The sequence below is a fragment of the Lampris incognitus genome, chromosome 18 (genome assembly GCF_029633865.1).
Source record: "Lampris incognitus isolate fLamInc1 chromosome 18, fLamInc1.hap2, whole genome shotgun sequence".
In the NCBI taxonomy this organism is placed as follows: Eukaryota; Metazoa; Chordata; class Actinopteri; order Lampriformes; family Lampridae; genus Lampris; species Lampris incognitus.
Genome location: NC_079228.1, coordinates 2,206,792 through 2,218,745, shown reverse-complemented (window position 1 = coordinate 2,218,745; position 11,954 = coordinate 2,206,792). Strand labels below are relative to the sequence as shown.

Genomic DNA, 11,954 nt, shown 5'->3' with positions numbered 1-11,954 from the left:
GGCGGTTTGGAGTGGTGAGACCACTTTCTTACGGCATTATTACCGGCACGTTAATGTGCGGTCGGTTGCCGACGCTGTTCTGGAGCATCTCATCAGAACGCGTACCCCTTCCCACCAGGGGTTTGAAGGGTTCATTGGACGGCTAGGGAACGGAGGCACGAATCCTGTCGTTGTTCAATGCAATAACCCTCTCAGCCATTTTGGAGTACGTGAAATGTAACTTTGGGTTCGCGAAGCGAACCCTAGTTATATGAACAACGACAAAATGGCTGAGAATAGAGCCGCTCTCCTCCTACCCGGGCCACAGGTGTGGTGCTCATTTAGTTGGAGATGGTTCGACTTACAAAGAGGAATAGCGCTTCCGGTGGGCGTGCCAATACGGGGTCGGTGGGAGGACATATGACCACAGGGGGTCATATTGTCCGGGATTGGCACGGGGAATGCACCTCCATCGTTTTTCTTTTTTTCAGCGAGCTATTGTGGATGATGTCACAATGCAATAACCCTCTCAGCCATTTTGTCGTTGTTCATATAACTAGGGTTCGCTTCGCGAACCCAAAGTTATGTATGGATGAGGCTATTCTACCAGTGACCACTAGGTGGCACCTGTATTCGATATTGCTGTTGTCTGGGTTGTAACCAACAGAAGAAGAGTTCCTAGTAAAGCATGGAAATGAACAGCCGTGTGTGCGTTGTGGTCCCTGCATCGTGTGTGAAATTGTTTACACCATAGTGTTATTAGCCAGCTACATAATATAAATTGGCGACGAGATGTGGAGTAGAAACTTTTAGGCACCAAAGTAGCCGTGAAAAGGGAAGTTTTCTACTTGTTTGGACGAAGTCATCCACGCAGTTGTAGCGGAGAAGAAAGGGAAAAGGAACCAGAAGGACGCATCATGGCGGGAATTATTGGCGGTATGGAACCATTTGAGGAATCCGGTGAACAATGGGCAACGTATATTGAGCGTTTTGAGAATTATATCCTGGCTAATGAGATCAGGGATGCTAAGAAGGTGCCGGTTCTATTGAGTGTGATAGGGCCAAAGACCTACGAATTATTGCGCAGTCTGATTGCTCCAGATAAGCCTGGGGAGAAGACGTATGGTGACGTTGTAAAAGTGTTGAGAGGACATTTCGCCCCCAAACCGATAGTGATAGCAGAGAGATTCCGTTTCCACAAGAGGAATCAGGAGGACGGTGAGTCGGTGGCTCAGTATGTTGCTGTGCTTAAAGGACTTTCCGAGCATTGTGAGTTTGGTGGCTAGTTAGAGGATGCACTACGGGACAGGTTTGTTTGTGGACTGAAAAGTGACACGGTTCAGAAGCGCCTGTTGACCGAGGACAATTTGACCTTTCAGAAAGCGGTCACTTATGCAGTTTCAGCAGAAAAAGTGGCGCGTGACGCACAACAGTTGAGCGGCTCGTTAAAGGTAAATGCCGTTCTCTCTCAAACATCCCATGCCAAATGCAGGCGGTGTGGAAAGACAAATCATAGTGGTGATAACTGTTGGTATAAAGATAGAGACTGCCATCAATGCGGCAGGAAAGGCCACATTGGTCGCATGTGTAAAAGTAAACCCAAGAATGACTATGGCAGAGAGAGGAAATACAGAGAAGGGAAACCGGAGTTTAAAGGCAAAAGCAACACATCCAAACACAGTGGGAGAGACAAGAAGAAGAAAGTGCATTGTGTGGAGGCCAGTGACAATGAAGGTACAAGTGAAGGGACTAAATCTGACAATGATAACAAATTGCCATGTTATGCACTGTTTCGTAAGGGTAAATATTCACGTATATCTGTGTTACCGGAAATAAAAGGTAAGAAAATAGAAATGGAATTAGACACAGGGGCTGCTGTATCTTTAATTTCATGGGAACAGTATAAAAGTACAATGAAAAAGGTGCCATTGCAGCCTACTGATGTAGTCCTTAGGACGTATACAGGTGAACCTTTGTTACCAGAAGGGGTTATTAATGTGAAAGTAAACCTGAATAAGCAAACAGCTGAGTTACCATTGTATGTTGTAAAAGTGAATGCAGCTCCACTATTTGGTAGAGAGTGGCTGAGAGCTATTAAGCTTAACTGGAAAGACTTAAAAACTGTGTATGGTGTACAACTTGAAAAGAAAGACAGTTTAGATGCTGTACTAAAGCGGCATTCTGCTGTGTTCTCGGATGGGTTGGGTTCAATGAAAGACATTAAGGCGAGAGTGACTCTTAATAGCGTACCCAAATTCTGCCCACCACGTAATGTGCCCTATGCTCTGAGATCCAAAGTAGATGCTGAACTGACCCGCCTCACTGACCTTGGCGTGATCTCACCAGTGGAGCATAGTGACTGGGCCACACCCGTAGTTCCTGTCAACAAGAAGGATGGCACGGTGAGACTTTGTGGTGATTTCAAAGTCACCCTCAACCAAGCACTCTGTGTGGACAAGTATCCTATTCCACGCATTGAGGATCTCTTTGCATCGCTAGCTGGAGGTCAACGCTTCAGTAAACTGGACTTGTCAAACGCATACCTACAGATGGAAGTAGTGGAGGAGTCGAGGAAGCTACTGACTATTTCCACACAAAAAGGACTTTTCTGCTACAACCGCTTGCCCTTTGGTATTGCGTCGGCACCAGCGTTGTTCCAGAAGGCTATGGATCAAGTGCTCGTTGGATTGCCATTCACGCACTGTTATCTCGATGACATTCTGGTTAGTGGGCCAGATGAAGAGACCCACCTGAAAGCCCTGGACGACGTTCTCACGAGACTGGAGGAGTATGGTCTCCATGTCAAAAAGGATAAGTGCATGTTTTTCCAGGAGTCAGTAGAGTATCTAGGTCATATCATCGATGCTGCCGGGCTCCACAAGTCGCCAGAGAAGGAACGCGCTGTTGTGGAGGCACCGGCACCCACCAACGTTAGCCAACTACGCTCGCTCCTCGGAATGATAAACTGCTATGGACGTTTCATCCCGGACCTGGCAACCATCCTGCAACCACTGAACGCACTGCTGCACAAAGGGAAGAAATGGCAGTGGACTACAGCTTGTGAGGCAGCGTTCCGAAAAGTGAAAGAGCTCATGGTATCTCAGAAGGTGCTAACCCACTACAACCCTGAACTGCCCCTCCGTCTAGCCTGTGACGCTTCACCCTATGGGGTAGGGGCTGTACTCTCTCACGTCATGCCTGATGGTGTAGAGAAACCTATCGCTTATGCGTGAAGAACACTCAGCAAAGCAGAGCAGAACTACGCCCAGATTGAGCGAGAGGCGCTGGGGATAGTCTTTGGCATACGTAAGTTTCACCAGTATCTCTATGGTAACAAGTTCACTCTACTCACAGACCATCGCCCGCTGACCTCCATTCTCAGTCCAGTGAGGAGTACGCCATCGATGGCCGCAGCCCGCATGCAGCGCTGGGCACTCCTCTTGTCAGCGCATGATTACACTATAGAGTATCGTAAGGCTTCAGCACATACTAATGCAGATGGACTGTCAAGGTTGCCACTTCCAGACACTCACGATGACCAGATAGACACCATAGATGTGTTTTACATGTCACAGTACCAATCAGTACCACTGATATCCAAAACAACACTAGATCTGACCCTACACTGTCTCGCGTACTAGAGATGGTCACTACTGGACATTTTCCAAACACGAAAAACAGAGATACTGAACTGTCTGTTTTCCTGACTCGTCAAAATGACCTCACAATCCAACAGGGATGCCTCATGTGGGGCACACGAGTGGTAGTGCCACCCAAGCTACAGCCCCGGGTGCTCAACGAGCTACATACAGCACACCCAGGGGTAGTGAGGATGAAAAGCTTGGCACGGTCGTATGTCTGGTGGCCAGGTATTGACTCTCAGATCGAGCTCCAGGCCAAATCCTGCCACTCATGCCAGAGTAGTCAGAGAACCGAGTCTTGCCCCTCTACATCCATGGATGTGGCCTTCCAGTCCTTGGGAAAGGATTCACGTAGACTTTGCTGGTCCATTTGAAGGACACATGTATCTTGTGGTAGTAGATGCTCATTCTAAATGGCCCGAGGTGCAAATCATGGATAGCACCACAGCAAGCAAGACCATCACAGTACTGAGGGGCCTTTTCAGTCGCCACGGCCTTCCTCACATTCTTGTAAGCGACAATGGACCCCAGTTCTGTTCTGAGGAATTCGCCACATTCCTGAAAGCCAATGGAGTCAAGCACATTCGCTCAGCGCCGTATCACCCTGCTACGAACAGCCTGGCCGAGCGCTTTGTACAGACTTTCAAACACGCCCTCAAATCCACCAGTGCAACAGCGGCTCGACACATTCCTGTTGACGTATCGCAACACCCCGCACGCCACGACAAAGGAACCGCCGGCTATGCTGTTCACAAGGCGCATGCTACACACGCGACTGGACTTTCTCAAACCCAGTGTGGCTGGGGTTGTTCATCGCTCTCAAGACTCCCAGCAGCAACGCCGTCAACAACACTCCAAGGCCAGACACTTTGCAGTCGGTGAGTCTGTCCTTGTTCGTGATTACCGGAAGGGGGAGGAAAAGTGGACACAAGGAGTTATAATGACTCAAACGGGACCAGTGTCATACGAGGTCAAGGTGGGAGCACAGGGAGTGTGGAAACGCCATGTGCATCAGATGTTGACTCGAACAGAGCAGGCACACGCGGACGCTGCCAGCTCTGCAGTCCACCTTCCTACCAGCTTCCCTATGTCACCTCAACGTAGTGCTGGTGGTACTACACGTCACCTCGGTACCCCTGCATCTCACACTGATGAGAACACTAATCCAGTTCCAGTGGCTATCGAGTCCACGGAGACACCTCACTCCAGTGAACCAGCTGGTGCTGGACCTACTAAGATAGCGGAGACTGTTAGACACTCGCGCTATCCGGTGAGACATACTAAACCACCTGCACGTTACTCTGCTGAGTAAACACATTGATAATGTGGTAAAGAGACTGAGACTTTTGAGTATAAAAATATTGGGAAACAAATACGGGGTCTGAATGTATACCGGAAAATAACATTGTTTTGAATGTACTTTTGGGAAGTAACATTACGCCTTTGTTACTTAATCTTTGTACCGGGAAGTGATTTTTGCATTGTTGATGTACAACATATTTTAGTTGGGAGGACATGTTATGTATGGATGAGGCTATTCTACCAGTGACCACTAGGTGGCACCTGTATTCTATATTGCTGTTGTCTGGGTTTTAACCAACAGAAGAAGAGTTCCTAGTAAAGCATGGAAATGAACAGCCATGTGTGCGTTGTGGTCCCTGCATCGTGTGTGAAATTGTTTACACCATAGTGTTATTAGCCAGCTACATAATAACTACGATGTCGGGAACCGGGAGCTGCTGGCAGTGGTGGCTGCTCTGGAGGAGTGGCGCCATTGGCTGGAGGGGGCGGAACAGCCATTCACCATCTGGACGGATCATAAGAACTTGACGTTCATCCGGGCAACCAAGCGCCTCAATGGTCGGCAGGCACGGTGGGTCAGCTTCCTCAGTCGGTTTGACTTCACGCTGACTTATCGCCCCGGGTCCCGCAACACGAAGGCAGACTCCCTGTCCCGACAACACCCGAGGAGGGAGCCAGCTACAGAGGAGCCGACTCCCATCCTTCCTGAGGCCAGGGTGGTTGGCGTGGTTACCTGGGGCATCGAGACCGTGGTCAGGCAGGCGTTGCGCTCCCATCCCGCCCCCAGTCACGTCCCTCCACGCCGCCTATTCGTCCCGGACGCAGTCCGGCCCCGGGTTCTCCAGTGGGGCCATGCCAGTCAGTTTGCTTGCCACCCGGGTGTCCACCGCACCTTCACCTTTCTGGCTCGGCGTTTCTGGTGGCCCACCATGAGGAACGACGTCAGGGACTTCGTAGGGGCCTGCTCCGCCTGTGCTCGCAGCAAGGCCTCTCACCAGGCACCCGCGGGTCTGCTGCAGCCCCTCCCAACTCCAAGCCGGCCCTGGTCCCATGTGGCGTTGGATTTTGTCTCCGGACTGCCTCCCTCCCAGGGTAACACTGTGATCCTGACAGTGGTGGACCGCTTCAGTAAGGGAGTGCACCTGGTGGCCCTCCCCAGACTCCAATCGGCTTCTGAGATGGCGGACCTCCTGACGAGCCACGTGTTCCGTCTCCACGGCCTTCCCCTGGATGTCGTCTCGGACCGAGGGCCCCAGTTCGTCTCCCAGGTATGGGAGACGAACGGGCCTTTTGTAGGGCCTTTTGTAAAGGGTTGGGTGCCTCTGTTAGTCTCTCCTCTGGCTATCACCCACAGACTAACGGACTGACAGAGAGGATGAACCAGAGCATGGAGTCTGCCCTCCGGTGCGTGGCTGCCAAGAAGCCCAGCTCCTGGAGCCGGTTCCTCCCCTGGGTCGAGTATGCCATCAACTCCTTGGTCAGCTCTGCCACCGGCCTCTCACCTTTTGAGGCGTCCCTGGGCTACCGGCCGCCTCTCTTTGCTGCGCAGGAGTCGGAAGTGGCGGTTCCCTCCGTGCAGGCCCATCTGAACTGGTGTCGTCGCATCTGGGAGGTGACCAGAGCTGCTCTGCTCCAGGCAGCTGAGCGCGCCAGTCGGGGAGCCAACCGACGCCGGTCCCCAGCACCTACGTACCAACCAAGCCAAAGGATGTGGCTGTCCTCGAAGGATCTCCCGCTTCAGTCCACCGTGAAGAAGCTGAACCCCCGGTTTGGCGGGCCCTTTGAGACCAGGAAGGTTCTCAGCCCCGCGGCAGTGAGTCTTAAGCTTCCGGCTTCCTTGAAGACCCATCCCGTGTTTCATGTGTCTCGGGTTTAGCCTGTCTCCCACAGTCCTCTGATGCCTCCGGCCCCGGCTCCGCCTCCCCCTGAGATCATGGATGGGCACCCCCAGTGGAAGGTCCGCCAGCTGCTGGACGTCCGGCGCCGAGGACGGGGGTTCCAGTATTTGGTGGACTGGGAGGGCTACGGTCCGGAGGAACGTAGCTGGGTCTCCCGCCAGCTCATCCTGGACCCTGGGCTGCTCACTGAGTTCCATCATTCCCATCCCGACAAGCCGGGAAAGTCGCCTTGTGGCTCCCGTGGAGGGAGGGGGGGTACTGTTATGGCTCGCTCACCCCGCGCCGTGGCCCGCCCACCCCGTGCTGGCAGCCAATCGGCTCGTCAGGGCCGGGCTTAGTCATCAGGGCTGGGCTTAAGTTTGGTGGCCTTCTACGTGCCCGTTATCAGCTCGTGTTGTAACCTCCCCGCACCCGCAGTAGCGGCCACTCTCCTCTCACGGTCCTTTTCTCTCCGAACTCATCCCAGCCCTTGGTTCATGTTTGTCCCTTGCAAAGTTTCCCCGTCGAAGTGTCCTGCCGTGTTCTCGTTTGGATTACCCGCGAGCCTTTTCCCCCTTGGACTTTCCGTTTTTTCCTTGTCGCTCATTGCCTTCCTATGTTTGACTAGTTGTACGCGTAAGGAATAAAGTACGCCAGTTTTCGGCTAACCCCATCTCTGTCTGGTGTCGTGCGCTTGGGGTCTTCCACAAACCCTAACAAGAGGAGGGGAAAAGGAACACAAATTATTTTTATGCTATTGAAAAAAAGAAAATTTAAAAGAGAGTCATCAACTGCCCTCAATATTGACGGAGCTCCTTCTGAAGATCCAAAGGTAATTTGAAATTTTGTCACTGAGTTTTATGGAAAAATATATAAATCCAACTTTAATGCTAAACACTGTGCGAGCTTCCTGGAAAAAATCAAACCGATATCCCCTCAATCGATGAAGAATGTAAATCTGTTTATGATTCTGACCTATTTATTTGTGATTCTGACCTATTTATTTGCGATTCTGACCTATTTATTTGTGATTCTGACCTATCAGCTAATTAAATTAAAAATGCGTTATTTTCAACGAAAAAGGAAAGTCTCCAGGAATCGACGATTTGTCCGTCGAGTTGTATACTCACTTTTGAGAACTTATTCAAAGCCCACTGTCACATATGTACCAAGAATGCATCAGTCAGGGAGAGATGGTGGCTACAGTGAAGCAAGGCGTTATTATATCTCTTATCCCCAAACCCGATAAAGACCCCTTATCAATCGAAAATTGGCGTCCCATCACTCTTTTAACATATGATTATAAGATTTTGGCATTAGTATATGCGAACAGATTAAAGAGAGGGCTTAGACTGTTATAGCCAAAACTTAAACAGGATTCACGAAAAACCGGCATATTAGCTGTAACATAAGACTCATACTAGATCTGTTGGATTATGCAGATGCAGTTAATTCTAAAACACTTATTTTGTTCTTAGATGTGTACATTACATCCCCCTCCTTCAGGAAACACTTCAGATGGCCTCACGGTCCTTCACGATCTCACTTCTGACACCAATGGAGCGAATTCAGGAACCGCCACAGCCGGAACGCGAACCCGTATCGCCTGCACCGCGAGCGACAACGTTAACCAGTCGACTAATCGACTGGTTATCGACTGGTTAACGTTGTCGCCCGCGGTGTGGAATACACGAGTTCGCGCCCCGGCTGTGACGGTCCGGCCGGGGACGCCCTTCCCGAAGGAAGGGGGCAATGTAACGATCACAGATAAATTAGTCCATGGGCCAGACGATATTTCGGTACACTCAAGGTGGCAAAACTTACTTATAATTTTTGAAAGGATCCATGTCTGTAGATGATATTTTGGTATGATAACCATTCCTGAGTGGCAGCTGTATCACAGTTATCAGCTCATGAAGTTAACCACCCGCTAAACTAAATTGCATTTTAGACGCTGGTGCATATCCTGGTTTAGCCTCATGGTCAGGACATTTTTCAATGTTCTATAATATTGTCTTTGGTATCATTTTAAAGGGGACCTTCTTAGCTTTCATTCAAGCCCTGTTGTGGATATTTCTCACAAATATAGAGGTCACTTGAGCTCTTCAACCCGTCAATAACACACATCTTTCTGCAATTTTCGCCTAAACTATATACTTTCTTTTAGCCCTGTGGCATCTAGGAATATCAGGGACACAAAACACAAACACTGGAATACTCACAGGACTGTAAAGATTCAGGAAATGTATAATATACCAATACTATTTCATTGTGTGAGGTGACTGTGAACCTTAAATTAGAACTAGACCAAAGCCAGTTAGGTCACAAACTGGTCTCTATACATTTGTTTAAATACACAATCAAAATACATGATAAAAAGGAATACCATAGTGAGGTAATGAACTATTTTAATATTTTAAACAACATTGACATTTACATATACTTAGTCAATGATACATGTAATCCCATATCATTAGTGGGTATATGTAATGGTAATGGGTAGGGTAATGGGTATATGTGAATATGGTTACATTATTGTTATCAAGCTCTGGGTAACCAAGTCCAGAATCAACATCCTGTGCATCAATAGACTACTACCACAGTAATACCATCAGAATCATCACACTGTCATTCATCAAACTGCTCGTTTCTCTCATCATCTGACTCCCCAAGTTCAAAGTCCAGTTCTGGACCATCCTGCTGTTTTTGGTTACTGCATGTCTGTAACCTGCACATGTCTGTGCATGGAAGTCCATTTGACAGGCACATGCAGCTTGGCATTTTGCATGAATGCACACACTTGCATGTTAGCATTTCCAAGACCACATCTGGTGCAGGTGGGGAGCGCATCCAGTAAATGGCCAGCTTGCCTTCATCGTCTGTCCATCCATACTCAGTAGGGCTTGGCACCACAGGGTTAGCCTGCAGACAGCACTTCCATATTGCTGCCTGATAGTTGGCTCGTTGAACATGCATAAAGAGACAGTCTCTACATGGTGGCAGCTGGCTGGACTCAACCTCTCCCCTTTTGGTGCAGAAGAGCTGGTAACGCAGTTTGTTCACCTCAGCAGTGCTGCTATTAGCAACATACATCCGACAGGTGAACTGCTCAATTTTCTGGAACAGCTCATCACTCACATTCCATGTCTGTCCCAGTTGACTAAAAGTCTCTTGGCAGGAAGTGTGCTTTCTCACTATCTTCAGGGCATTCAGCTTCCCTCGACCAGCGAATGCACTGACAGTGTCGCAGCCTGTGAAGGCATGTAAGCCAATTAGGCTGTCACAGATGCTGTCTCCAAGTGAACTTGCCAGTTTGGTGATGTCGACAAACCGTGTGCGGTTCTGAGTCCCACACTTCTGGTAGATGGGACAGGTGATGTCCTTCTGGAAGCCAAGACAAAGCACCATGACTTCAGTGTCCTCAGCTGTGATGATAACTGACTTTGAGCCCGCATTTGCTGCATGCAATGCATGCAGGAGCAGACGGGTGTCAGCTTCTTCATGTGTGGAGTGCAGTTCTGCTGCTTCCTCACACCCATCTTCTGTCAACTTGTAGCAGGTTTCCTCACAGGTCATGTACAACACCTTGCCATGCAGCATAGCTCTGTATCGTGGGAGTTTCCACTCTTCCACCAGAAACTTGATGAGACTGGTCTTGTTGGAGGAACTGCACAGAAATTTTCTCCACTGCTGGACGTGGTGTCCCCCTGCAAGATTCTTGTACTGGAGAGTGATGTCTCCACCCCGGTTCAGTCGTTCAGCATCTTTGATCGAAGTCTGGTGATAGACATCAAAAACAACATCAATCCTCCCACTCTGTGCTCCCTCATGGAGGACCTGGGTCAAGGCTGACTCTGCCACCTGTGCAAAGGTTTTGTTGTTGCCATTCATTTTTTGGACCAGGCTCATCCCATCAATGATGGAAGTAGATGGGATTGGGATGTCTTCTGCAGGAGATACATTCTTTTCAAGCTCTCTGGCAAGTGCAGCCTTGTTTGTTTTTCGTAAGGACCCATCAGCATTTGCCAGTGCCCATGGTAGTGGGCCCAATGGGTAGGCAAGGACATCCTTCAGATTCACCTTCCTGCTTTCAGCCACCAGGATCATGTGACTGAAAAGGTTTCTATCTGCCTTCAGAACCACATCCTGTGCTTTCTTTCCATGAGCTTGTTTTGTGCTGACATTGAAGAATGTTTTCAGACTTTGCTTGGTCATCTTGTCGTGGAATTTCACAGGTGGTGGGTCTGCATCTAACCTTGTTTGCTGGAATGCTTGGTAGGCCTCTTCTCCTTTCTCAAGAGCTCTCAAGAGATCTATGGTCACATCAGGTGGAGCCATGTTGCCAGTGGAGAGGCTAACCAAATCAATCTCATCAGGGGACATAGGATTGAGCCAGTTATTCTCCATAAGGTCCATGAGAGACTGGACATCTGCTTCATCTCTCTTGATCCTTGGACTCTGTAGATCTGGATGAGACCATTTGCACCTGCCTTGACCTGTCAGGTCTCTCAGCTGTCTGAGGTACATGCTTCTATACTCAGCCGCGAGACAATATTTGGTCACAGCTCCTGGCTTCAAGCTGAATCCCTTTGTCCCTCCAGCTGTTTGGGTGTCTTTGTTCACCGTTTCTTCTATAGCTTGGTCAACAGGGATTCGGCCAAAGGGATTGGTGGAGCCCAGTTGGACTGAGAAGCCTCCTTCCATGAATTCTGTGTACACATCTGGGTGTGTGATGGGCAGCTCAGACATCTGGGCGTAGTAGTAGGGGAGGTAGCGTGCATAATTCATCCTGTCATAAGCAAAGCACCATTGGATCATTGCTCGAATGCTAGCCAAGTGTAGCATCCAGTCTCCCTCTCTGGATGCTCGGATGAGCCCCAACAAGATTTCAACCATGTCCAAATAGGACATCCAGAAGTTCGAGAGGCTGCCGTTTCCACCTCTAAGGAACTCACGGTAGACTTCAAATAGATCCATGATGCGTGTACAAGAGCTGTTCTTGAGGACCTCCTTCAAAGCATGTTGTGAGACTTCTTTCCCAAGGCTGTCAATGGTCTTCAGTGTCTCATTCAGGTGAACCATGTCATTCCTGTGAGTTTCTTCCAACCAGGACAGGAAACCATTCAAGGTCAGTCGCATGAGAGCCTCATACAGG

General features: G+C 49.4%; 1 pseudogene; it reads left to right on the top strand.

Moving 5' to 3' along the window:
• The first annotated feature begins 2,189 nt into the window (after nucleotides 1-2,189).
• LOC130129082 (uncharacterized protein K02A2.6-like) overlaps nucleotides 2,190-11,954 on the top strand; it is a 33,159-nt pseudogene continuing 23,394 nt past the window's right edge.